The sequence below is a fragment of the Elephas maximus genome, chromosome 3 (assembly GCF_024166365.1).
Source record: "Elephas maximus indicus isolate mEleMax1 chromosome 3, mEleMax1 primary haplotype, whole genome shotgun sequence".
NCBI lineage: Eukaryota > Metazoa > Chordata > Mammalia > Proboscidea > Elephantidae > Elephas > Elephas maximus.
Genome location: NC_064821.1, coordinates 35,061,479 through 35,067,713, shown reverse-complemented (window position 1 = coordinate 35,067,713; position 6,235 = coordinate 35,061,479).

Sequence of the window (6,235 nt, the reverse complement as noted above, 5' to 3'; positions counted from 1 at the left end):
CTCTTTAGTGTTAAAAAGCAAAGATGTCACCTTGAGGACTGAGGTGCACCTGACTCAACCCATATTTTCAGTCACCTCATGTGCATGCCAAAGCTGGACAATGAATAAGGAAGACTGAAGAAGAACTGATGCCTTTGAATATGGTGTTGGTGGAGAATAAGGACTATACCATGGACTGCCAGAAGAACAAACAAATCTTTTTTGGAAGAAGTACAGCCAAAATGCTCATTAGAAGAGAGGATGGCAAGGGTTCATTTCACCTACTTTGGACATGTTATCAGGAGGGACCAGTCCCTGGAGAAGGACATCATGCTTGGTAAAGTAGAGGGTCAGCAAAAAAGAGGAAGACCCACAATGAGATGGATTGACACAGTGGCTGCAGCAGTGGGCTCAAGCATAACAATGATTGTGAGGATGGCACAGGACTGGGCAGTGTTTTGTTCTGTTGTACAAAGGGTCACTGTGAGTTGGAAACCGCTCGGCAACACCTAACAACGATTGTGTCTTGGCAACCTAGTTTTGTGGTTCTTGTAGCTCAGGAAGTTGTTTTCAGTGACTTGTGGGGCTGTGATTAAACTTAGCTTGTTTTGTCTTGGCATTGTGGGTTTTTTTTTTTTTGTCTATTTTATTATTTTTTCTTATTTTGTCTGTACTCTTTTTTGCTCTGCTTTCTCAAATTTTTCTTCATTCTTTTGTTACTTTTTCATTTATTTTCTTTTTCTCATTTTGTTAGTTTTTATTTGTACTTCTCTGTTCACTTCTACTTTTTCTGTTTTCTTTACACTTTTCTCATTTTATCTTTTTCCTTTTATTTCATTTTTTCTTGATTTTTAAGTTTTTTAATGTTCTAGGTTTATTTTCCTAACTCATCTTTTAATTTATTTTTACCTTTTCCAATTTTATTCTTTTTCTAAATTTTTCATGTCCCTTTTCCTTTCTTACTTTTTTCTTTATTCATACATTTTTATGTTTATACATTTTCAATATTGTTCTTTTCTCACTTTAGTATTTTTTCTTATTTTGTTTTCTGTATTCACTTCTTTTTATTGTTCACATTTTATCTTTTCCTATTTTTGCCATTTTTCTTTGTTTTTATATTTTTCACTTTTATTCTTTTTTTGTTTTTTTCCTCATTTTACCTTTTTTAACTTATTAGTATTTTTCTCATTTTATTCATTTTCAATCTTTTGACCACTTTTTTCACTTTATATTTTTCTCATTTGTTAACTTTTCACATTTTAATTAAGTTTTTATTTGATTATCTTGTAATCTTTTAATTCATTTTTATTTTTGTTACTTTTGCATTTTATAAACTTTTTCTAATTGTTATAAGATTTTTCACATTTTTCTTTTTTATAGTTTTATTATATTTTCATCATTTTTCTTTTTAAATTGTTTTATTTTTTCTCATTTTTCCTCTTTTAATTAAGTTTCTAGTCACCAGCTTTTTCCATTTTTAATACTTCACCAAGGGCAGTCCTTGGCCTCAAGTCCAGTAGGCCTTGATCCTAAGGGCAAAATGATGCAGAGACTCCTAGCCACCTCTGCTGAGGAGGACACCCATGTGAGAGATGTCACCTCATCAGAACCATCTGCAAAAGGATCTTCACCAACATGAAGTTGGTCCTGCACATCTTCACTGGGAATGTAGTAGTTAGGATTGTAGATAAGTCCCAGGTTCCACAGGCTATCCCAAGAGATAAACATTATGAAGGCTTTTAATCATCCCAACATTGTGAAGTGTACAGATTTGTTCCTGGTGCTCAGAACCTGCTTGAGCTATGAAAATGGGAAGCAATACAAATTCCCTCCATAGGTGTCTTAGTCTGGGTTCTCTAGAGGAGCAAAATCAGTGAAGTGTATATAGATATATATAGAGAGAAATATACTTCAAGTAAATGGCTCATCAATTGTGGGCGCTGGCAAGTCCCAAATCCATAGGTCAGCAGCAGGGTGAAGGCTTCTGGAGGGCTGAAGGCTCCTACAGGTTCACGTTGTTGCGGGGGCTGGCAATAACATATTAATGTTTCTAGGAAGAAAAGTTATTGTTAAGAGAGAAGAGGTATAAACATAAAACAGAAAGTGAGAATATTTGCACACTTATCCCATGAATGTTTCTTGCTTTGATCCAATAAGTCAACTCTGAGCAAACATTTGTGGGAATCATTAGAATCCTTGCCTAAAACCCACCTTCTTGCCCTATTTTTGTTTTCAATCTTACACTTAGTACATTTCCAGTCCACCCCAACTCATAAAAACCCCTTGCCTAACCTCACTTTGGAGTTGAACTAATATTTATGCTAAGGTCTCTCTGTATTGCAATAGGCTGAATAAAGTCTTTATTCCTGTTTAACATTGTCTGGTACATTTTCTTTAACATAAGAATAAACTTTATAACATTAAATTTGTATTAGGAATCTGAGTATGAATTTATTATATAAAAAAAAATTTTTTTATTATGTAAGTATATATATTCTTGTTGTTCACCGAAAGAAATAGGCAAAATTATACCCCAGTAATATTGAGTCAAAAAAAAAATTTTTTTTTTAATATTGAGTCTATGTATCACACAGATCTTAGTTTCAAAAAGAAACCAGAGATTTTAGGAGAAATGGTTGATTCTAGCTCTATAATAGAAAAGTAGATGTGATTTAGGGACTTCTTTTGTATTCAGAGACTAACAAGGTTGTGTCAGAGACACACAGGAAGCAACTTTAAAGACATACCCTTGACCAAATTTGGGAAAATTTGAATATTAAATGACAACGATTGATTATAATATAGGTTGTTGTTTTTGTTGTTAAGTGCTGTCGAGTCAGTTTTGACTTATAGTGACCCTATGTACAACAGAACAAAACACTGCCTGGTCCTGCACCATCCTCATAATGATTGCTATGTTTGACATCATTGTTGCAGCCACTGTGTCAATCCATCTCGTTGAGGGTCTTCCTCTTTTTCACTGACCTTCTTCTTTACCGAGCCTGATGTTCTTCTCCAGGGATTGGTCCCTCCTGATAACATGTCCAAAGTATGTGGGGAAAAAAAAAAAAAAAACCCAAACCCATTGTTGTCGAGTCGATTCCGACTCATAGTGGCCCTACAGGACAGAATAGAACTGCCCTATAGGATTTCCAAGGAGCACCCGGTGGATTTGAACTGCCGACCTTTTGGTTAGCAGCCATAGCTCTTAACCACTACACTACCAGGGTTTCCAAAATCATATAAGTAGTGAATGAAAAAAAAAATATATATATAAGAATACACTGTGATACTCTAAATAAATATAGAGGGCAGGGGGAAGAACAGCTCTTGTTTTTAGAAACTGCCAGTTAAAGAATGGAGAAGGAATGACAGAAAAAGCCACCATTTTGTAAACCCTCAAATGTAAAAAAAGTTTCAGGCAAAAATCAACAAGTGATGTTGAAGTCATTGAGTGAAAGGCTGTTGGGGAACAGATTATTCCCGTGTTGCCTAAGTAACATCCACAGATGACTACAAAGAAAAATGTGACTTTACAAAAGAGAGATCAGCAGCTACTACCTTAACTAAATGCCTGTTGCAATGCAATGGATTTTTCTTATATATAGCTTTTCTGGCCCTGGCTAACAGCCTGCCCTGTGATTGTGAAGACCCTCAATGAGACAGACTGACACAGTGGCTGCAACAACGGACTCAAGCATAACAATGATTGTGAGGATGGCGCAGGACTGGGCAGTGTTCCGTTCTGTTGTACACAGGGTCACCATAAGTTAGAACCAACTCAACAGCACCTAACAACAACAACTTACTTGCAAGGATTGGTCAGTTTACTGGTCAGAAAGGTGGTGTGTAAAACCACCCAAAAGGATTGAGCAACTTGTGGTCCACCAAAGGGATTGGTCAGTTTGAGGTCCTGCTAAGAAGGCCACACCTTGAAACGGAAAAAGAAATTGCTTATATAAGCAGCAAACCCTACAGAGCTTTTTAGAGAGGAGAGGAGGGAACCTCAACACCAAGAAAAGCCTGGCGTGGAACTGTTTGGATCTGGGGTTCCTACAAGATAAAACCTCCTAAAGAGCTATAACATAGGTTAAGGGCTATAACAGTGAAGATGGTGAGAAGCCTGAAAGGGGCTCAGTGGCGCAGCCAGTGGCTGAGAGGCCCAGAAGGAGCCTGGTGGCAGAGCTGGTGGCTGAGAAGGCCTGCAAGGCTGAGAAAGGGCCTGCACAGTTGAGAGGGCCTGAGAGAGGTAAGCAAGCTGCTACACTGGCTATAAGCTGAGCCAGTTAGCAGCAGAAAGGCTGACAGTGGAAAGGCCAACAACGAAGAGACCTGACAGTGGAGAGGCCTGACAGTGGACAGGCCTGATGGCAGAAACCAGCTGATGAAGCTGTCCTGGTTGGAATCTGTCCTGCACTGAAGAAAGGAAGAGTGTGCTCTCCACCTCGGGGAAACTTCCAGACCTTGCCCATGTGCTTCCTGATCCTGATGCAAGTTGTCCCTATTATTTCCAAGTTGATCCCAATTCTGAGTTGTCCGTGTGGTGAAATGAGTTTCTTTATGTGGTCTTTTGCCTTGGTTCTGTGAAAAAGAGAGAAAAAGAAAACAGCTTGGGAGATTTTTTTCCCCTGGGCCCTGGGGAGTTTTTACAGTTGCCCTTGTTGCAATTACCCAGGGAAGAAGCCAGTCCCTGCTAGTTGAAAATGTCAGTTATTATGCAAGTAGATGGAGCCACTTAGGAGAGGATTGGTCGATTTAGTGCAGAGAGGGGATTGGTCAGTTACTATGTAAATAGGGTGTGTAAAATGTGCCCAACAGGCAATTCTTTATGCCACATTAGACCTGTCATCACTAATAGTGGGAAAGCCTTCATTATGTGCCTACTAATGAGATACAACATGAAGTACAGACATCACATATGAAATTTTCAATCATCTAGACCTGCGCAATCTAACACAGTCATCAGTAGCCCTATATACCTATTGAGAACGTGAACTGTGGCTAGTGCAACTGAGAAATGGAATTCTTAATTTTATGTAATTTTAATTAATTTCATTTTAACAATAAACCTGATTCAATTATTGGAAAAGTAAGTTCAGAATAACCTCAGCTTGTGAACCTACTTTCTCAATGGGAAATTTTACTAAATCTAAATGCTGATTAAGAATTTCCAATGAAAATTGGGCATCCATATTGAGATGTGCTGTTTCCAGATTCTGGAAGACTTAGTACAAAAGAAAAAAAAAATCTTTATATACATGACTTTAATTGTTAATTTCAATAATAATTTTTATACTGATAGTAATTAGATAAAATAAAAAATATATTGGGTTAAATATGTCATTAAAATTAATTATTATTTTATATATCATTAAAAATAATTTCCTGTTGACATTTTTAATTTTCTAAAATGGCTACTAAAATTTTTAAAACTACATCTGTGGCTTGTGCTACATTCATGTTAGACAGAACTGCTCTAGCCCCAAAATCCTCTTTATGAGAAATACAGGAGAAAAACTAATTAAACAAAATCATGTGAAAACAACTAGTCTCAAGTCTCTATTGTTTAAAAAAAAAAAAGCAGCAAAACTGCAGGAGAATGTACTATATAAAATATATTAAAGAGACATAGGTCCCCATTCACTTTTTATCCACCACCCTGGGTCTCTTACATGTCATTTCCCTTTTCTCCATGCCATTAGCCTCCCAGTTGCTTGTGGTTCCATGAAGATGCCTCATACTCCCTGCTCTTACTATTTGGACAGCAAAAAAATATGATGCCACTTCTTGATAAAAACCCTTAACAAGGTAGGAATAGAAAGAGAATTCCTCAATATGTTTGAGGTCATTTTTCAAAAACCCACTGTCAATATCATTTTCAGTGAAGAAAAGACTGACTGCTTTCAATTTAACATAAGTGTGGTGAAATGAATTCGTTTATGTGGAATTTTGCCTAGGTTCTTTGAAAACATAGCTCGAGAGATTTTTCCCCTAAGTCCTGAGGAGTTACCTTGGCCTTGTTTCCTATCCTAGAGGGTTTGTTACTTTTGCCCAGGTTGATTGACATTTCCTGGTTAAGCTGAACAACTTGAGAGCTTGACAAATTTTGTCTGGCTCTGTGCTGCAGCCTGCCCTGTGACTGGTCTATTTTACATACCTGGCAGGGTTTGGTCACTATATTACAGGCTAAGTTAAATGCATCAAATCTGCTCTTGAGGTGGTCTCTAAATGCAGTTGAGTATATCCAACTGCATTT